Raw genomic sequence first — 22661 nt, 5'->3', positions numbered from 1 at the left:
TCTGCAAAATGATTCAATCCATATTGTGTAAACCAAGTGACAGCTTTACCCTGCAAAGTAGCGCGAAATGTTCCTTCTTAACATCATCTGGATGTATCCCATAACCACTAGCCTGCCATCTGGTCTCAAACTGACCAACATGGCTGTCAGCATTGGCTTTCTTTTTGCCATTGAACCTGGCCGGGCCAACCTTTGGGTTTACTGGGGGAGGAATATTCATGGCTACTAAAGGTTTTATCTATTTGATCAGTTTCTTTGGTAATGGATTAAATTGCAAAGACCTTTTAACATGTATCAAATTGCAAAGACCTTTTAACATGTATCAAATTTTTTGCAAGTGCTTTAGTTCCCAAAAATGTACTGATAGATTTTCTGATGACCTGTGGTGTGATCTGTATGTCTCCATCTCCTGTACTGATTGGGGCCTATTCTGTAATAACAGGAGTCACTATCTGATTGTCTCCTATGTGTCTCTCAAGAGGTGCAGGTGACGATGGACCACTGCCCCCCCCGTCTAAATCTATTGGTGAATTGGGTGGATTCAACCCTCCATGAGAGGTAGGTGTTTCATCATCTTCACTATCACTGTTCTGAGGGTCAATTGGCAAATTAGAATCTGTGTTTATCCTATCACCTCTTCTCAATCTCAGTCTTGTGCCATAGCTATGCCCCGGTCTCCTGAACGTGTAGTCTTCGTCACTCATATACCCCTCGAGGTATGAGCATGCCCCCCTTCAACGGATTTTGTTTGGCCTAATGTAGTGATTCCATGCACCCAATGAGTGAAAAGTCAGTGAAGGACCATTCACAATTCCAAAAGGCAAATACTTCTTCTTCTTCTTCTGAAATTCCCATACCATCACCCGGATTGTTCTAACAACATCAAATGGTAAATCTGGAAACTTATGTGCTCAGTTTCTGTGCTCAGAAACATTCGGCATATTCTTCAATTCCTCCTCTGCAGTTTTCCAATACCTAAATTTTGTGCATAGGTGCTGAGAAAACTCCTGAAATTCTTCCTGTTCTATAGTCCAGTTACTGAACTCCTGCAATCATGCATCCATAGTCTATCCACTAACCCCCTGATATTCTTGAATATTCCCCATGGCTAAGGGACGTAGGTTTTCGATCAAAGCAGGATTGGCTAAGGGACGTAGGTTTGCCAAAAGTGTTTAGGGCAAGGTTACTCACCCATAATTACAAAACAGATATTATAAATGATTATCATTCTTCACCAAGTAATGCAATAACAGATATCAACAGTTATCCTTCACACAGACAAATTACTGCTATTATCATGAAGAACAAGAATCAGAACCTGACTTTTCATCTTTCAACTTGACATTTCAAGAACCGAATTCAGAAATACACAGGGAAAGACAGAGGTGCACGATGAGAAACAGTTGCTTGATTCATTCGCGACGGTTTTACAAAAGAGTACATCCCAATAAATAGACTTCCAAAAGACATCCCCTGAAATCTCAAGGACTAACATTAAGGTTAAAGATTTGACTTTTAAAATACTAATGTAAAACCCCAGGTTTTACAGTGAGCTTACTCAAGCCCACAAGCCTCACACTTCAAGCTACACTTCATTCATGCAATAAACAATAGAGAAAGAGAAGAAGGACATAAACATCTTCATTACTTGATAGAGAAGAAGAGCAATGCTCATACAATGTAGGATAGAGAGAGGAAAGAGCTTCACCACAAAGAGGGAAATGAGAGATCTCAAGCTTCTCCAATATGTGTGTTCTCCAAATGATCCCCCAAATCCCTAACTTCTCTCCTTTTTCCCCCAAAACCTATTCCTCTTCACACTAGGTGCTAAAAAGAGTTCTAAAATACGAATACAAAGTGGAACTCTTTTCGAGCCCATTCGGCTACTCGAGATTCTTACAAAAAATATTACATGTGCTATTTTATGGGCAAGCTCCCAAGATAAACTTATAGGCACTTTTATGTCCCACTGATTCGCATCAGATCACGTAATTTTGTATTTAATGGTGATATGATCAAGACCACAATATTCTATACACATATGCGCACATATAGACCCTTATTTTTCATTTACACGAAGAATCGATGATTATGAGGTGATGACCAAGGAGAATAACTAGGGTGAATAAATACTTTCTTCAAATATACAACCAATTTTTATACTTCTACTATGGCCTCTAAGGGACTACACCTATAGGGTGGTCTACAAGCTCCCTTAACACCTAGCATACGATCTATGGGATTTATAGAGACCCTCTAGACGAAGGAATTCCATTTAAAATAATATCATCAGACTCTTGCATGAGAGCCTCAAAATCATACGCACAAAGATGATTAGTAAATTTTTGAGGTTTATTTTTTAGAATCTCAATATTTAATTCTATTTATGCAAATTGAATAACACGGTTCTCAAAGAGGGGATCTCAATCAAGACTCGATGTGTGATTTCAACTTGAGGAAAAATAATCCTATCAAAAGATAAATCTTAGAAATATACACTGTTTCTTATCAAAGACACAAAGTAGCTCCATGGAGCATATAATAGGGGAAACACAAAATGCTCTCCATGCAAAACCATGAGAGTACCCTCAAGTGTATTGTGGAAATAACTATAATATAGCCTAGGACCTATGGATCAAAGAGCTAATTCCATCCTAAAATAACAACTGCTTGAGTAAGGTGCATCATTGGAAACCATAATATATCAAAAGATATGATCATAACCCTGGGGCAAGGGAAATTTGATACTTAAGATCATTCTTAGTCTCAAAAAATTTTAACTTCTACACTAATGCATAATTCAAGAAGCTAAGTGGTACCATCATCAATCATGATGCTAACTCTTCGGATCAACAATGATACCAACCAGACAAAGTAGATTATGTGGTCCAAAAGTAGGTGTTCGCATAGCTTACATTTTATTGCAAGCATAAGATCTATCAGAATGACTCAAAATCATAGATTCTCTTTAAAATTTCAAAGAAAGTGTTAAATGTTGCACTAAATGCACCTCTCATGAAGTTTTACCCTAGGTACTTGACTAGTCATATGATTCCTTAAATTTTAAATAATTAGAATTGCCATGTCTCAATTCCATATACTTAAAAAACATAAATTTTTATTTTAGCCGTGCTTGTCTTTCAAGAAACTAGTTTTTGGTGTTGATTTCTGCCCAAGTTTGGTTTTATTATTTGGAGGAAAAAATTTCTTCTGTTTCCTTCTTTTAGAATACAAGATGACGTATGCCTCTAAAGGAAGTGGTCTCAATATCACAATCATTAAGGTTCTATAAACATTTGCATTTCTTTTTACATTGAATGTTGTCATAGATCTAAGAGAACTCTACATCATTGTCAAAGGTAATATGGGGATCCTTAGGTTTGACATACTAGTCATAATCTAGATTCAAACAGTGTAAGAAACCTCCAAGCGGTTGGAAAGCATCTAGAGTCTAGAAATATAAGCATAAAGCAACTTTGCGACAATGTTGATTTTTGACATAAGGGTGCCCATCAAAATCTAGGTAGTTTTAGGTATTTTACTATATTTTAGTGTTTTTTTGACAAGAAAATCATAATTTCACCCTCGAAAAATGGGCCAAAAACCGAAAAATGGGTAAAATAGGCATTAAAAAGCGAACTTGTTTTGGAAAGATGAAACTGGTCTTATGTTATCCATCACACACGTACCCCACTTAATCCAAATACATCCTCCTCATTTAAGTGATCAAATTCCTAACAAATATACCCATCCATAAGAATTAATGTCCTTTATATCCTCCTCATTTAAGGGAATAAATTCCTTACAAATATACCCAATTCCCATCCTTAGGAATTAATGTCCTTTATAGCCACACTAGAAAAAAGAATGTAGTAGGTAATATTCTAATGCTCCCAGAGAAGCAAAAAACTATGTGAAATATGGTGATGAACTCTAGGCCTTTGGGTTTAATACCATTAGGGGAAAACAAAGGGGGGTAAAGGGCCCTGTACGAAATAGTTTTTTTTCAAAAAAATAAATAAATTTGAGCTTTAAAAAAATACAAAATTATAGGCAGTGTCTAAAAGTTAATTCCAAATGTTATTCCTGTGTTTCTAAATATTAGTCACATCGAACTAATATTTGCATAAAGTACTATAGTCTTGTAAGATATTTACCTATTAAAGCATGGTAGCCTTTTCAGATCATTATGACAAGCTCAAATTCCTAAAGGTAGAAATGTCAGCTTTTACTATTTTTGAGGAGCTGAGATGCTAACTTTTTTAATCTTCCATGATAGAATGTACAAATTCCAAGAGGAATCGAAAGATACTACAAGACTTTAACATCGTGAGTTAATATGTTTGGCGTTAGACAATGAGCCCTTGAAACATAATGTTGATCACCGGGTCAACAACACAACATAACTCAAGTTTCGTACCAAAGTCCTATCTCTTGTGAGTTATGAAATGCTGTGGATTATGGCTATAAACGTCATTTGTAATGAGTAGTTATTCTAGTTTCAGAAGCCTGGGTGCAATGGCACTTCCAGATTGTAAATACAAAGCCATTTGACCCTTTCAACCCCATTTTTGGTTAAACCTAAGGTAGCTTTAGTATATAAGGTACCTAGGTCATTTTGTAAAAAGAGACTTTAATCATAATCAAAACTTTAGCGCTGCTGTCTACTGTGTGTGAGAGAGAAAGAGAGTGAGTGTGAGCTTTATCCTCTAGCTACGCTCGGCTCGCTCAACACATTGGAGATCCGACTACACCATTGTTGTAGGCTCGAGGAGAGCTACACGACAACGCCAAGCATTCCACGCGAGATGAAGCGCACACGCCGACGTATCTACGAGCTATTTGTGGTCGTAAGTGTATCAAACGATGTCTGTTTTCAGCGTGCTAGTAGTCTATAGAATCGTGACGACATAAGCTACGCATAGGTACTCATAAATTTGAGTTTCGGGCACTTTCAAAATTCTGCTCTGTCATCCTACGCGCTTTCTGCAGATGGGTTTAGAGTGAGGGTTTTGAGTGTAGAAGCTTAGGGACAGGTGTATCCTAGTGAGGGGATGGTGTTCTTTAAGTTTCGTACGAATCTGTCATGATTAGGTGAGTTACCTTCCGTTTGTGTGTATATGGCTAGGTGGTATAGTTGAGAGCAGTGAGGTTCTTGATTGTGGTTTAGTTGGCCTTCCAGAGTGTTGTATGTGTAGGATGGTCTTAGCCTGACAAGCTAAAGAGATTTCCTCCGTGTGCCTATCATGTCATCTGTGTCCTCGATTGACATTATGTTGATCTAGGTAGTGTTTGCATGCACTTCATGGGTGTGTGAGTCGCTCCTCCAACATTGGCGCTGTTGTCGGGGACACAAGGACCTAAGTAGGTTTCCTACTAACACTCGTGTGCTGGTTGCTTGATTTAGTTTCGGCTAAAGAAAGCGTTTTTCTTAAGTTGATCCGGAAGAGGATATTCCGCGATCAAGTGGATACTCAGGAAGCGTGTGTCTTGCCGAGGGTCTGCGACTAGATAGGTTTAGTTAGGATCTGTGGATTAGAGTAGTTGTTGGTGGTCAAGTGATTTGTGAGGTGATAAAAGCGTTTACTAGTCTGTTGTGGCAGTGAAGCGTTTTTCTACTCATAGATGCAAAACCTCATATGATTTGTAGGATTAGCTTTAGGTAAGTGATCTGATTCTGATCTAGAGCTATTCAACACTAAATTATTTGCTAAAGTGCTTGTTTGCATTTGAAATCACGGAAAAGTGTGCTTTTGAGGGGAAAAATGCATTAAACAAGCTTTTGTGGATATGTTTGTATGACTGACTGATGTTGTGCATATGAAAGAGCATTTGCAAGGGTTCTGTGAAGAAAACCTGCAATTCTGTAAACATAGACATCCTATGCGTAGGATGTCTCAAGGGGGTTCTGGAGACCAAATTTGAAAATTCTGACTGCACCAGTGTGTTCAGAAGGTAGGTTTTACCCTATTTTCACGTGGAAAGTGGAAATTTGACCAAATTTTGACAGATCAAAGCCAAAAGACAAGAATTGCTAGACATCCTACCCAAATTGTGTTCAAGGCATAATTTTTGAGACCAAACCATAGGGTGACTTCATGTGCATGTTATACATGATGTTTTGAGTGCATGTGAGAGTTTTCAACTCATTTGGGTGAGAAAATTGGGTTTTAAGCAGACTTTAGTATTTTTGACTGAAAAAGGCAAGAATAGCTAGTTTTGGGGTCTTTTGACATCCAAATTAAAATCTAAGCATAGCATTGGGTTGCTGACATCAAGGGGAAGCTATGGCTCAAGTTTGGGGCAATTCTAAGCAATTAGACATCCTACGCGTAGGATGTCTTCACCATGATTTAGCACTCCAAATCAACCTCTGAGCATACCACAATGATCAGCACCTTAAGGAGAGTCTGTGGTTCAAATTTGGGGCAATTTTGAGCAGTTAGACATCCTACGCGTAGGATGTCTAAGGCATGATTTAGAGGCCAAATTCAAATTGTGGACATAGCAGGGTGTTGTATAGCCTTAGGCAAGCCTCCTAGTCAATTTTGGTCCAATTTGGAGTTGATTTGACTGGTGAATTCATCAGAACAGACATCAGGATTTTGGAACAGATTCTTGATCATTTGACCAACCTATAGGTGTCAGAATCAAAAAGTTAAAATAGCTGTGAGTTTAGCACATCAAGGGGAAGCTACAGTGCAAGTTTGAGCTGAAACAGAGCAAAAAGACATCCTACGCATAGGATGTCTCCAGGGTCATAAAGTGGTCAAAATTCTACTTTGGCCATATAGGGAGGTTCTAAGTGTCTCAAGGATTCCAGAACTTTTTTCAAAAGTGAATTTGGACCTTGTTTGGCCTATTTACCATGCAAAGACAAGAATTGTCAGACATCCTACTCTTGGAGTGCACTAGAAGCTTATGCAGCCCAAATCTTGACCTATTGGCATCCAAATTCAATTTTGAGCATACCATTGGGTTGCTGAGCACTAGGAGAATCTTGGGTTCAAGTTTGGACAAAATCTGAGCAGTTAGACATCCTACGCGTAGGATGTCTTCAGCTTGATTTAGGACTCCAAACCAACTTATGAGCACACCACTGTGATCAACACATCAAGGAGAAGCTGGGGTGAAAATTTCAAGTCATTCTGAGTAAAAAGACATCCTACGCGTAGGATGTCTCAAGGCCATTTTTAGGTCCAAACGAAATTATGAGCATACCATTGTGTTGCTGGACTTAAGGGGAGTCTCTGAACCAAATTTTGTTAAATTCTGAGCATATAGACATCCTACGCGTAGGATGTCTCCAGGCCAGTTTTAGGGTCCAACTGTACTTTTGACCATACAAGAGTGTTCACAGTGTCACAGAGATCCCAAATCTTTTTCCAAAATTGAATTTGGACTCATTTTGACCATTCTAAACTGCATTTCATTGTTTTGGCCATAACTTTCACAAACGGTATCGGATCGGAAAAGTTTTTATATCAAAACGTAGCCTGAGAGTGGCTCTCCAGATCTTAGAGCAAAACATGAACTAAATGTATGACTACGACAACCATTTAATTTAACTTTGAAAAAAAACGTCGTTTGAGGCCTCAAAATATATCCGCAAGTTAGGGGTGTCTGAAAGCGACAATTTGCGAGAATTGTGACGAAACGGTTGCGGTTTTGGACATAGTTTTGACTTTTCCCTAACCAAAGCACTTGAACACAATGGACTAAGTCTACTTGAACCAAGCAAAAGCTCCTAAGCCCAGAAATCATGTCTACCCTAGATTCAAACGTAGCTTACACAAGCTTGGAGATCCCGACGATAGAGGAATATCCTCCCACAATGGATCTTCCAAACTTGCAATTGATAAAGATCCATCTTGTTGAGAGAGTTTGGATGATTGGTCATGATACTGAAGGACTATATAGATACATTGACGACAATGAGGTCAATCTTTATAGGTGCTCAGATCCATACCTAGAAGAGATAACGGATTACAAGCTCTTATATGTCTACACATACGGAGTCGACTGTCAATGGAGATCTATAGTTGTCGACATGTATGGAGGAGAATACAAAGTTGTAGAAAGCACAAATCCACAGATTGTACTAGAAAGAGGTGGATATTTGGTCAATGAAGGACCACAAATGCCTCCACCAAACACGAGTATTCCTATAGGAATTCCAAGAAGAGAGCCACCAGGATTCCCTTCAAGAACGATAACGAGAGAAGGATTGGGAGAGTCTCTGTTTAGACTTGTAGACAATCGACGAGTTAGACCATCCCAAGTCCAAAAATGGGTAAACATAAAATACTCCGGAGATAAAGATCCGAGAGATCACGTAACGGCTTTTAGAAGAGTGATTAGAGCAGAGGAAGTTTCAGATTTTGCGACACAGTTTGCGGGATTTGGATTGACTCTAGAAGATGATGCAGCTACATGGTTCGACTTGGTGGAAAAATGGGATTTTGAGACCCTAGATGAGCTGTTTGAGGAGTTTCTTGAAGAATTCTTGCCAAAAGGCATTGCTCACAACACGGTCTCGTAAATCCATAGATTCAAACAGAAAGAGAATGAATGTACGCAAAGCATCATTACGGCTCAAGAGATATGTTAAGCTCTGTCCGAGAGCGGAATTACCTACGCAAGCACGACTGATGCTGATCTTTGTCCAAGGAATGAGACATGCGGGCCTTCAGAAGGATCTGCATATGATAAGGAGGATGACACTAAACGAGCTGATCAAAGAAGCTCTTTATCTAGTGGATAACTGTGAGGCATACAAAGGAAAGGACTTAAAGAGTGAAGGAGATGACACATCCTCTCAGCACAGTGTTTCACAGATAAGTAAATCCATTGCCAAGCCAACGGCACCTATTGATCAAGAAAAGCTTTCGACGACTTGGTCAAGAGGTTGATTCCTCTTGTAAGGTCTGATTCGGGAGAGCCGAAGTGGTGTGAAATTGAGAGAAAATGGACGAACCATACGGAGGAAGAGTGCTATTATAGCATGGAAAACGCTAGGGAGAGGTATGTACAACCTGTTCCAGAAGCACCTACTCCACCTATATACATTACGGGGAATGCGCCAGGACCAGTAGGAGTTTTAAGGCCACAGCTTGTCTTAGGACAACAACCTCCGCTGCCAGGTGCTAGAATGCCGGTAGACATGAGATACATGCCAATGATGGAAGCATCAAATAAACCAACGCCAGTACTAGCTACAATGTGGTATATCAACCAAAGGGAGTACTACCCTTCGGAGCAACAAAATGTGAGAGAAACACATGGAGTGGTGAGGCCGGTACAACCTCCACCTCCTGGGTTTCAGTCGAAAGAAAGAAGGTATGAAATGGACGAAAGGACATTGCGATTCATTGCAAATAGTGGCTTATCTAGGTCAAAGCTTTCTTATAGCCAAGAGGAAATGCTAAAACAATCTCCTCAACCAGAGACAGATTGTCACAAGAGTCGTGACAACCACTTGGTCAAACAATGTCCTCATATGGAGATCACTGAAGTAAATGCCTATTGTCCTGAGTGTGGCATCACTCACTTGATCCCCGATTGCCCGAAAAACCCAAACCAGATCAGGAAAATCACGACAAATGTATTAGGGATTGTTCAGCTACCTAGTAGCTCAGAAAATGAAAATGTCGTACTAGTTCAAGTGGTTACGAGAGTACAAGCTCAAAAGAAAGCTGATGAGAATCCAGAGACAAAGAACACGGAAAGTGACACGAGTCCAGAGACATATGATGGACCAAAGACAGACGCACCTAGTCAGAAAACCAAGAGCAAACGAAATAGTTGGAAAGCTAGAAAGACTAGGATGAAAGCACGCAGGGAACGAGAGCAAAAATCCCTAGCTGAGAAGCTTACCGAAGCTGAGGAGAAGATAAAACAACATGAGGAAAAGGAGGCCCCTTCTCTTACACAGATGGTTAAACCTCTAGAAGAACCATCCACGGATGAGAAACCGAAAAGTGCTAGTTCAGGAGGATCTGTGTTGGCAGAGAAGGTTAATGAGACATTTGATGCCCTCTTGAAAGCCTATGATGTGAGGCTCAAAAACAACCAAACCCAAGAACACAGGTGGATGACATATCCCTATACGGAACTATAAAAGCACAGGTTTGAAATGTGCCAGAAAATGATTCAAACAACCCAAGCTTTACTAGAACCACTAGTTGCAAAACCTGAGGATGTGATCCATGTTATGCCTACACAAGTAATCCCACCAAACCAGGAACTAAAAGAGCCAGATTCTAGTCATGAGCACAGACCAAAACTCAAAGACCCAGCATTAGAACCAAGGATAGTACTGAATACCACGGATAACTCTTCTGAGGGATTTCACCAAGCTATACATGAGGATTGTAAAGAGATAGATGGTCTTGAAGAATTGTGGAAACAAGTCAGAGAGGCCAATGAAGATGATGACCTAAGAAGACGAGTAGACAAGACTGGTGATGAACGAGGAGTGTTTGTACCACCAATAGAGGAATTTGAGACTGGATCTCAAATGAATCTAGACGTGCGATCGTATTGGGGCGACAAAGGATCTGCACAATCTATGGATAGTCAAACCCATTCGCTAAGAACACTACTGTCCTACATGGGAGAGTACAAGACCAAGTCAGGTGTGGTTGCAGTCCCATCACAAAGACTGTCTCCCAACAAGGCCATCGATTCAAAGAGGCTAGTAGATATTCTATCTACCCCAGTCACATGTACAATAATGTTAGCCGAGTTTCTCAGAATAAGACCAAACATGTGGGTAAATGTCTAGAGAAATTTGGTGTAAAAACCCCAATGACTCAAATCGAGGAAGGCATAAAAGAGCTTGAAATGCCTCAATGAAATACTAGGCCAGTGCCATTAAACAAGGTAGGCGAGTATTACGAGGGAGAAGATGGAAACACCACCCTTCTTGTGGAATTCAATAATGTAAAAACCATGGCAATCCTTGACAGTGGAGCTGGTGTGGCCATTGCAACCAAAGAGGTTTGGAAAAAATGGGGAAAACCTGCCTTGATATCCACACGAATGACCCTGCAGCTTGCAGACGGACACAAGGAAAAGCCCCTAGGATTGCTAGAAAAAGTACTTGTTACTTCTTGTGGCATTGAATATGAACACACTTTTGTTGTTGTTGACTTTGGCAAGAAGAACAACTATGACATCATTCTGGGAAGACCATTCATGCGACAATTGAAAATGATCCAAGATTGGGGTTATGACCATATATACCTGAGACATATGGAAACCATAACAAAGATAAACTTGAGGGACCATAGCTATAGGGATGTGACGAGAACACCGGTTGAGGAGTTTGATTCCGCCACAGTAGCAGGATCAGAACTTCCAGCTTGGTTAGGTAAGCCTAAAGAAATGTGGATGTGTGGAGGTTCACAATGTGGCAGCTTGAAACGTGAGGAATGTATCCTAGAGCGGGTTATAGAGGATAAGGACTATATCCCAGAACCATTTCCTGAAGAAGAGTTAGAGCTTTTTGGATGGGAACACATCTTGGCTACTCTGGACGTGTGCGCCGTGGAGGATGCTCCCACAACAAAGTTTTGTGATGAAAATGGCTATGATGTTGTTCCTTATTTTGCAGTGAGTGTAATCTAGGAAAACAAAGAGAACCAAACATCAACAAGTTCTCGACATAAGGAGCAAACAAAGAAATGTGGAGAATCAAAAGATGAAGAAGACGACGAGTTCTATGACTCTATAGAACACTTCGAGCTTCAAAAAGATCAACGACCCGGGAATCAATGTCATTGCTACACGAATAACGTGCATCAAAAGTGGATTCCAAAGTCCTCGGGGAAAACACAACCACCACAAGCATCCTCATACATGGCTCCTAATAAGGATGCAAAGACTCAGCTAGGAGAAATACGACTAGACCAACGAGCTAACAATGCTCTAATCAATGGGCTAGAAAAGTCCTCCAAGAAACTACCACCCACGAGCAAACAGACAGTAACTTTCCACTACTAGCCAAAAACTCAAGGGAAAGTACAAGAAGTCAACCTTGCTGAGGATAGTAGTGATAGTGATGAATCTTACGACATCCCCTATCATCAACTGAGGCCATCACTATCACCAACCCCTTCAGCAACAACCATGATAGGTCAAAAGAACAGGACAACAAGTCAAAGCCAAAAAGCTCGACAAATCTAGATACCAAAAAGCCAGATTGGCCAAAAACAGATATGGATCAAGAAGACAAAGATCTTTAATGACAAATCACAAGATCCAACACCAAAACAAAAACAAGGAAAGCGTGCACGAACGGGTAAGAATATCACAAAATTGCAAGCTTTCACAACTCAGGTTTGGGCTCCAATGAAGTTGATTTAAGCACGAAAAAGTCAGGAATTCATTTGGATTCCAAAACAACCACAGTATCAACTTTCAAAGCCTGACTCCCGTCCCCAACCAAGTGTACAAGGGCTGAAGCAAAGACCACTGTTGACTCACACAACAAAAAGGTGGATCCCAAAGAAGTCTCTTCAAACACAAACGAAGCACGGGCAAGTATGGGTTCCCAAACGAGAGCCAACAACAAAACAACCAATAATCGCAAAGAAATGGGTCACAAAGAAGAACAACAAAATCGTTGTCAGTGCATCGCGGCTTGAATTCTTACAATTCTTCCTACGATTACAGTACATTTAGAAGAGAGCAAGTTGCTTCAATCAAGCAATGATACCGTGATGGGGGCTTTTCACAGGCCAAGCTCCCATACTCCTCTTCTCTCGTCCCCACCCCATGAAAACCCCCTCTTAGGGAGGGAGTGATAAAAGACATTGGAAAAATTAAGAAAAAAATAAAGTATGATTATGTAAATATATGAGAAAGGTAAAATTGGCCACCTCTTGCCTGCGGGGCAGCCCCTCCCCACCTTGCCTCCTTTTTCTTCACTGTTGCCCCGCCGTGTGTCCCTTTTCCTCTCCTCCACTCAAAAGGTCAACCCCCTCTCTCTTCCCCTTGTCCTTTCTCCTTTCTCTCTCCCCTCAAGCTACCCCACCTCTCACTAATAATGCATTATAACTCACCAATAATGCACCCTAACTCACATGCAACTTATGCTATCTTCCAAAACAGTATACCCCACCCCCCTTTTCTCTCTCCTACACTCTCCCATGATCCAAATACCCCCCTCTCTCTCTAAAATTCGAAATCTCTCTTGTCTTGTAGCTAGATGGCCTCCCCCACACTCACACACACTCAGTTTCACTGAAAAAGGTGCCCACAGATCCATCCCCACCCAGTGGTTACCTGATTTTCTTGTGTTCACACACATCTGCACACAGATTCACCTCTTAACACACTCCCCTCTCTCCCCTCTTGTAATTACTTTATTCTCCATGTCACCTCTCACTTTTTGTCATCAACCCATCTCTCTCTCTTAGTTTCTCTCTCATGAGACTGCTGTTCTGGCACATATACACACAGCCAGACAAGTGGGGCCCATAGACACATGGCCTATGTAGATAATGATTTCTTCATTTCTAAATTCTAGAATTTCTCCCCCCTCCTCCCCTATATAAAGAGGGGTCACCATCACACTAAAAACACACAACATCACCAAAGAACACACTATGCACTGTGTGTGCCTAGTGCACACACACACACCCACACCATCACCATCACCGCAATCACCATGCTTGTCTTGAGCATGACCTCTACACCCTTGGCTATGGAAGATGAAGGGCAACTAAATGAAGGATGATGGCCATAACCCTCGTGCGAGTCTTCGCCATCAACTCCCACCTATCCGCCATGTGCTCTACCACTCTCTCCCTTCTCATTCCCCTACCCTATGCTCCCCATTTCATCACCTTATTCTCTAAATAAAGCTTGAGGTTTTGTGAGTATGTTTTCTTGCAATGTTTTGCCCATGTGAGGTGTGCGGAATCTCCACCTAGTCTTGTGTTTGGAGTGAGTTTGTGTATGTGTGAAGGGTGTGCGGATTCGCCATCCTTTTGTGGTGCCTAAGTACTAAGCCGCTATACCCCCTCCCTCACTCTCTCTCTCTCTCTCTCTCTCTCTCTCTCACTTGATCTCATTCCCTTCCCTCTTCATCATTGCTGCCAAGAATCCATCTCTCTTGGATGAAAACTTTGTTATGGTGGTGTGTTGTTTGCGTCCTAGCCGCTGAAGCTAGGTGGTGCCCCCTGTTTGCTTTACCATGACAGGCTCAAGGCGCGCCATTCGGTCCCCGGTGTTTTAGAGGCCGTCGGGGGTTCGGGGTGCGCTTGGCTCCCGTCATTTGGTGCCCCCACTGAGGATCTTTTCATGAAACCCTTCAGTTTACAATGCTGAAAGTGATGCCCACTATCAATCATGGACGAATGGATGAAGGAATTTTTTAACTGAAGGAAGGAAGAAGAAGAGACGAAGGAGGCACTAGCCGCCTTCATTGAGGTGCTACTGCCAGGCTGTAGTGTCGTCAGCATTCAAGAGGTAAATTCTCCATCTCGTGTTGCTCGTTCTAACTATAAATTGAGAGCATCAGGTGGGAGGTCGGTGAAGTGCCATCACTATTGTCAACCAAGGCACACTGTCAATGAGTGCGAGCAACGAAGGCAGCGAAAGGGCTGAAGTCATCTACATCGACATTCATCGCAAAGAAGTCATTCACATCAAGGAAGGGAAGCAAACGGTGAGACCTCTTTTCCCTAAAGAAACTACAGTCAAAGTTATAACTCCAAAGTGGCCTAAAGGGGCTGCTCGAGCCAAAGGCAAGGAGAAGATAAGCCAGTCTGGAAACACATGACCCCGAAGGGAGAAGCATCTGGCCAAGCAAGTGCTTCAATCTCAGAAAGCCGGGTTGTACCCAGTTTGCCAAAGAGGAAGTCATCCGAAGCTAAGCGGCGAAAGGTCGCCTACCGATTTGCACGATGCATGCGAGTGCTACCAATCCACTTCGACAATCCGGAAGAAGAAGTGGTAAGAAGATTCCCATGTCCTAGAGAAGAGTGGTTCAGCTACTGCTCTCGCTGTTTTGGAAAGAGAGTGGAGGATCTTCCTCCTCTCCCTGTACAACTTATCCTGAAGAAGCTCTCTACCACGGGAGAAACCCAGTGGGCTGGGGACGAGTTGCAACTGAATGGAGTAGAATTCATGCAACACGCCGACTACGGAAATTACCTGCAATTGTTGTTAGCCAAGAGGCTGGGAGTGGTCAGACGCGTCGCCATCACCCCGTACGTGGTGAGCAACGAAGGAAAGGTAGAGCCCATGAAAGGCGATGACCTCTTGTGGATGTGCCGACTCATCAACACTGGCATGATAAGAGTATAAGTAAGTATTTCATCCTCTGTGCATGATGGAAAACGGGCCAACGGCATTCCCGTTCAGATTCTTGCAGCATATGCATGTGAATATCTATGTAGATAGGAAAGTCTTCTACCAACAGAAGATCGTACACCTATTCGGTGCGGCGGTACTAGGAGAAATCCTCAATTCCCCGAACCCTATCATTCTCCCCATATTAGATTACCATCATTCCTTTAATGTTTCTATCTTTATCTTGTTTTAACCTATCCACCCACCCTTGTAAAAAAGCTGCTATGAGCCGCACTGTTAATGTAATGTAAAAAAAAAAAAAAACAGGTTTGTAATTTCCTGAGTCACTACCATGGCAAGTGTTTCTTTCCCCACGTTCAGTGGAAAGAAGGGAGAGGATCTCACCACCGACTTTTTGGATGATTTCGACATTGCTTGTATCGTCTCCAACAAAGATGACAATGCTTCACGACTTAGAATTTTTCCTCTACTGATGAAAGTAGAGGCCAAGTCCTGGTATAATGCATTGCCCCAGGCCACCAAGAATGCATGGGATGTGTTAATGGCTACTTTTGTAAAGAGGTTTGGTGGAGGCACAACCTCGGAGAGGCTATGGCAGTTACTGATAGAATTAAAGCAGGGAGGCCTGCTGGAGTATGCCACCTACGAGTCCAAATTTGTGGACTTATGGGAGAGATGGGTTGCCTCGCTGGAGGAAGGTGAAGGAGCGCTTAATTTCCTAAAGAAGGACCGTTTCATTGCTGGTCTATGGTCGCCGCTTAGAGAGAAGGTGAAGGGAAGGTTTCCTACAACATATGAGTTGGCAGTCGAAGTAGCCCGCCTTAAAGACAAGAAGCTACGCATGCAAGCAAGAGTAAACGAGTCAGAGGAAACAAGCTCGGCCCAACCAACCCCAATGACTGCAACAACCAATCGTAGAGTCCAACCACAGGAGGCATCAGAAGAGCAAGACCTGCTGAGTCGCATCACCACCCAACTAGAGAGTTTATCTATGCATCTGGTGCAGCAAGGGCATACACCTGGAAGGAACCCAGAACAAGGAAGAGGAAAACGAAGGCAGAACCCAGAGTACCACTGTTACAACTATGGGGAAGATGGCCATGAAATGTACTATTGCCCACACCCGAGGAGGCAGAATTTCAATAGAGGGGGGAGACAGAATCAGATCTCTCCACCAAGAGCAAGACCACCGCCACTCAGGCAACCAATCCCACCTGTTCAAATCACACCACCAGCGGTGCAACCACAGCTGGCCACACCAATTCGACGCCAGTCACCAATGCAACCACCACCACAATCACCACTTACAATCATCCTACGCCCACCATCAATTGGTACCCGCACACCAAGTATCATTGGTCTTGCAGAAGAGGTCAAGATGAAGGTAACCGAAGAAGGATCAAGCGAGAAGTTTATTCAAAGAACTGAAGCAGTGGAACAAGAGGTTAAAGAATCAAAAGATGCTACCCAGGTGGGGGAGGTAAGTCAAGAAAATTGTGTTACAAATGTGAGTACATCTTTAACCTTGAATGAAATAGGCACCAAAGCGATCAATCGACAACATTGGGCAGTAAGGGTAAGAAGGTGTAAAGTCTTGATTAGTCCTCGTCAGAGTAAGAGGAATGCAAAGGGCATGAAAGATACAAGAGAAGAGGAAGACCAGCCTGCTAGCAAGGCTTTGCAGAAGGTGGACAACATATCAAGCAAAGGGGAGGGCTTTGAAAATGGAAGCCTGTGCACCACCATGGACCCAGGACAGTGTAGCAAGCTAAAGGAATCTTGCATCAAGGCAGTTTCACTTAAGGACCATAACGAAGAGGTAAGTATGAATGAAGGTTTGGAGTTGGCTATTGCTCCAGAGGCTTGGCAGCCGAGCAAGACTTTATTGTGTAGTGTTATAGACTTAGAGATGGGTAATGCCTCTAGTCTACTGAAGGGTGTTATAAACTTGGAGATGGGTAATGCCTCCAGTTTATGTGAGGATGTTCATAGTAAGTTTGATGATCAATATGTTGCCAACCTTTTAAGGATGTTCCAAGCTCCTCCACAACACAACATTGTGTTTGCATGGGATGCATCAGACCTATGGCTATGGCTAGCCGCTATAACATATAGAGAGAAGATCAGCATGGAGATAAGAGCAAAGGAGCCATGGATAGACAAAAGCCTGATAGAATGCAAGAATGAAGACCTCATTCGCAATTTGGTACAATTTTTTACAAATAGTGCATCCTCTCTTTGGAGAAAGGTAAGTGGATTACGCTTGAATTTAAGCCGCAAGGTAGGTGGCTTGCTATTAGCATCAGTAAAGGAAGCTGACATGTTTGAGCACACCCAAAAGAAGCATGATATGCTCGCAGTTTTTTCTAGTCATGGCAGTAATCAGGATTCTGAAGAAAACTTGAGCTCACCACACCAACAAGGCGGCCATATGTGGTGGATTCTTGGTACACTCTTGGGAATCATAATTTTCAGTTCTGTCTTTGCAGGAGCCAAGATGCTCATTTCCCCTCTCGCTACTGGTGGTTACAAATTTGGTCCAATTTGGCATGCAAATTTTATTGGTCGGACACTGCAGACAATGATCCTATTTTTCACTTGGGATCCAGGAGGACATTGGCACAAATTTTTGGAAGCCATGGGCTTCCCCTTTAATCAACCGACACTATTCCAAGAAACAAGCTATCACCCGGACCTGTTACAGATCAACGAATATCCTAGAAATCTCACCAATGGCCAAATGGAATGGATAGTTCAGAAGGCAACTCGATATCGGATCCTACAGCTAAGTGGAAGAAGAAACAGATGAGTTAGAGGCATGAATGCCTCTAGCCAAAAGGGGAGGGCTAATGATGGGGGCTTTTCACAGGCCAAGCTCCCATACTCCTCTTCTCTCGTCCCCACCCCATGAAAACCCCCTCTTAGGGAGGGAGTGATAAAAGACATTGGAAAAAGTAAGAAAAAAATAAAGTATGATTATGTAAATATATGAGAAAGGTAAAATTGGCCACCTCTTGCCTGCGGGGCAGCCCCTCCCCACCTTGCCTCCTTTTTCTTCACTGTTGCCCCGTTGTGTGTCCCTTTTCCTCTCCTCCACTCAAAAGGTCAACCCCCTCTCTCTTCCCCTTGTCCTTTCTCCTTTCTCTCTCCCCTCAAGCTACCCCACCTCTCACTAATAATGCATTATAACTCACCAATAATGCACCCTAACTCACATGCAACTTATGCTATCTTCCAAAACAGTATACCCCACCCCCCTTTTCTCTCTCCTACACTCTCCCATGATCCAAATACCCCCCTCTCTCTCTAAAATTCGAAATCTCTCTTGTCTTGTAGCCAGATGGCCTCCCCCACACTCACACACACTCAGTTTCACTGAAAAAGGTGCCCACAGACCCGTCCCCACCTAGTGGTTACCTGATTTTCTTGTGTTCACACACATCTGCACATAGATTCACCTCTTAACACACTCCCCTCTCTCCCCTCTTGTAATTACTTTATTCTCCATGTCACCTCTAACTTTTTTTCATCAACCCATCTCTCTCTCTTAGTCTCTCTCTCATGAGACTACTGTTCTGGCACATATACACACAGCCAGACAAGTGGGGCCCACAATCACATGGCCTATGTAGATAATGATTTCTTCATTTCTAAATTCTAGAATTTCTCCCCCCTCCTCCCCGATATAAAGAGGGGTCACCATCACACTAAAAACACACAACATCACCAAAGAACACACTATGCACTGTGTGTGCCTAGTGCACACACACACACCCACACCATCACCATCACCGCAATCACCATGCTTGTCTTGAGCATGACCTCTACACCCTTGGCTATGGAAGATGAAGGGCAACTAAATGAAGGATGATGGCCATAACCCTCGTGCGAGTCTTCGCCATCAACTCCCACCTATCCGCCATGTGCTCTACCACTCTCTCCCTTCTCATTCCCCTACCCTATGCTCCCCATTTCATCACCTTATTCTCTAAATAAAGCTTGAGGTTTTGTGAGTATGTTTTCTTGCAATGTTTTGCCCATGTGAGGTGTGCGGAATCTCCACCTAGTCTTGTGTTTGGAGTGAGTTTGTGTATGTATGAAGGGTGTGCGGATTCGCCATCCTTTTGTGGTGCCTAAGTACTAAGCCGCTATACCCCCTCCCTCACTCTCTCTCTCTCTCTCTCTCTCACTTGATCTCATTCCCTTCCCTCTTCATCATTGCTCCCAAGAATCCATCTCTCTTGGATGAAAACTTTGTTATGGCGGTGTGTTGTTTGCGTCCTAGCCGCTGAAGCTAGGTGGTGCCCCGTGTTTGCTTTACAATGACAGGCTCGAGGCGCGCCATTCGGTCCCTGGTGTTTTAGAGGCTGTCGGGGGTTTGGGTTTCGCTTTGCTCCCGTCAACAGGAGCTTCAAAGACCATTACATTGCTTAGAATAGGAAGCCTCGCCAACAAATGTCAATAAGCAAATTGCTTATACCCACATCTTGCACAACATACATCTTTTCCATGCATTGACCGTGTATGCATAATAGGGCTACATTACAAGGACTTCATAGGCACAACTTTTAATTGCCCAAGCACAACACATACCCTTTGCGATACCCTGTCGTAAAGGACGACTCCAAATAGGAAGGGGGGAGGCATTCTGAATGCGGACCTAACATTATGACTATTAGAGGGCAATGTTTTGTGAAAGGCATTGAATTTTTACATTTTATTGTGATAATTTTTTGACGAAATTTAGAGTATATGCCCTCATAGTAGTGTTACAGAGGAGTATGGGGACAAAATCCATATATGAGCCCCTAGGGACATGTGTATAGTGTACATAGCATTTAGATTTCTATTTGAATGATTTTTCTTTTGTTGAGTTGTTTTAAGATTTTCTTTGTTTATTATTAAGAAAAAATAAAAAAATCCATAATCCACATGAAGAAAAGAATGACGAGAGGCCTGAGCACTACAAAGAGAAGAAGGTACAGGAAAAAGATGAAACTTCACGAAGTATGTCTCAGCAAACAGCCACTACAACAGCCGAAGAACTTGTCACAAAGCAGTGTCAACAGGCAACCGACAAATCATAAAAGTCAGAGTCGAGTAGCTAAGCCACAAAATGAGTGAGGTGTTAGTTCCAAAGCTTCAAGTAATATTCTCTGTGGTCTAAGCGTCTTAGCTATTCTAGGTACTGCTCAAGCTGGAAGAGTTGAGCATATTTACGTTGTGTCGCTCATGCTGGTATAGGTGAGCAAAAGAGTCGAAGTCTAAGTACTTAAGTCTGGTGAAGTGAAGGAGAAGGTCCAAAAGACACTCACGTACTGAGTACAGTGAGATACGAGTGGAGAAACTTCTACATCGACAACCCTTCTTGGAAAGGTGGAAGCTATTGAGACATCTTTTGATGTCACATGTGCTACATTCATTCCTCGAAACACCCATCATCTCCTTCTTTCACATTGCATGCTTTTGGTGACAAATTTCTCATATGCATATAGAGTGTCCCATAATTGGCACTTGCATCAAGCACTCTTTCCGTGTTTCACCCAAGCACTCACCTTTCATGAACATGTACTTCACGTTCAACTGCTCAACTCCAATAAGAGCGTATACCAAAGGCATTTTTTTCCCACCGGGTTTTTTTCCCTTTGGTCATCCACGTTTTAGACCGTAATCTAAGGACACCTATCACCATCCTCTTGTACATATTCCTTCTGCATCAACAATAAGGAAATGCTACTCAAATCAATTGACAAATGAATTGGAGCACCAATTTCACATCATAGCATACTTCTCCTCAATGGCGAGTCGAAGAATGACCTACAATGACAAAGCTGCAGACAACACTAACAACATGATTGCACAGGAACAAAGAAGTCTCCAATGAAGAAGAGCAGACATAAAAGTAATCAGAGGATCTGAAAAGATGAATGGTTATGATGATAGATGTCCGCTCTAATGGATCATAGTTCTTGTTGTGGTTCGACAAAGTTACAAGCAGTGCAACAGATGAAGCCAAAACGACAAAGACCACATCGCCATCCACAATCAGGTCATGTCGGGGACGACATGAACGCGGAAGGGGGGAGTGTTGACCGTTGGGTAAAAAACACAACATAACTCAAGTTTCGTACCAAAGTCTTATCTCTTGTGAGTTATGAAATGCTGCGGATTATGGCTATAAACGTCATTTGTAATGAGTAGTTATTTTAGTTTCAGTAGCCGGGGTGCAATGGCACTTCTAGATTGTAAATACAAAGCCATTTGACCCTTTCAACCCCATTTTTGGTTAAACCTAAGGTAGCCTTAGTATATAAGGTACCTAGGTCATTTTGTAAAAAGAGACTTTAATCATAATCAAAACTTTAGCGCTGTCGTCTACTGTGTGTGAGAGAGAAAGAGAGTGAGCGTGAGCTTTATCCTCTAGCTATGCCCGGCTCGCTCAACACATTGGAGATCTGACTGCACCATTGTTGTAGGCTCGAGGAGAGCTACGCGACAACGCCAAACATTCCACGCAAGACGAAGTGCACACGCCGACGCATCTACGAGCTATTTGTGGTCGTAAGTGTATCAAATGTTGTCTGTTTTCTGCATGCTAGTAGTCTATAGAATCGTGGCGACATAAGCTACACATAGGTACTCATAAATTTGAGTTTCGGGCACTTTCAAAATTCTGCTCTGTCATCCTACGCGTTTTCTGCAGATGGGTTTAGAGTGAGGGTTTTGAGTGTAGAAGCTTAGGGACAGGTGTATCCTAGTGAGGGGATGGTGTTCCTTAAGTTTTGTACGAATCTGTCATGATTAGGTGAGTTACCTTCCGTATGTGTGTATGTGGCTAGGTGGTGTAGTTGAGAGCAGTGAGGTTCTTGATTGTGGTTTAGTTGGCCTTAAAGAGTGTTGTATGTGTAGGATGGTCTCAGCCTGACAAGCTAAAGAGATTTCCTCCGTGTGCCTATCGTGTCATCTGTGTCCTCGATTGACATTATGTTGATCTAGGTAGTGTTTGCATGCACTTCATGCGTGTTGAGTCGCTCCTCCAACACATAAATTTAAATTTGGCTCCTAATTTTGGAGCCAAAAATTTCCAAGTTTTTGAATCTACATATATAATCAGTGATTTGATATGAAAATGATGATCACAACATTGATCATGGAGCGCACTAGTAAGAAGAGATCACTATATCACTTCCATATAGAGCTCACAAGAGAATACGAACCAGCATAGAAAAAGAAAAAACCCAAGCAATATACATACTTAGATTTAGAGAATATGAGAGTTCAAGATCAAAAGCATTTAGATATATGGCAGGATATATCCTAAAAATCCAATAACGAAT

The sequence above is a fragment of the Adiantum capillus-veneris genome, chromosome 8 (assembly GCF_014529385.1).
Source record: "Adiantum capillus-veneris isolate H3 chromosome 8, ASM1452938v2, whole genome shotgun sequence".
Lineage (NCBI taxonomy): Eukaryota > Viridiplantae > Streptophyta > Polypodiopsida > Polypodiales > Pteridaceae > Adiantum > Adiantum capillus-veneris.
This window is presented reverse-complemented; position numbering follows the sequence as displayed.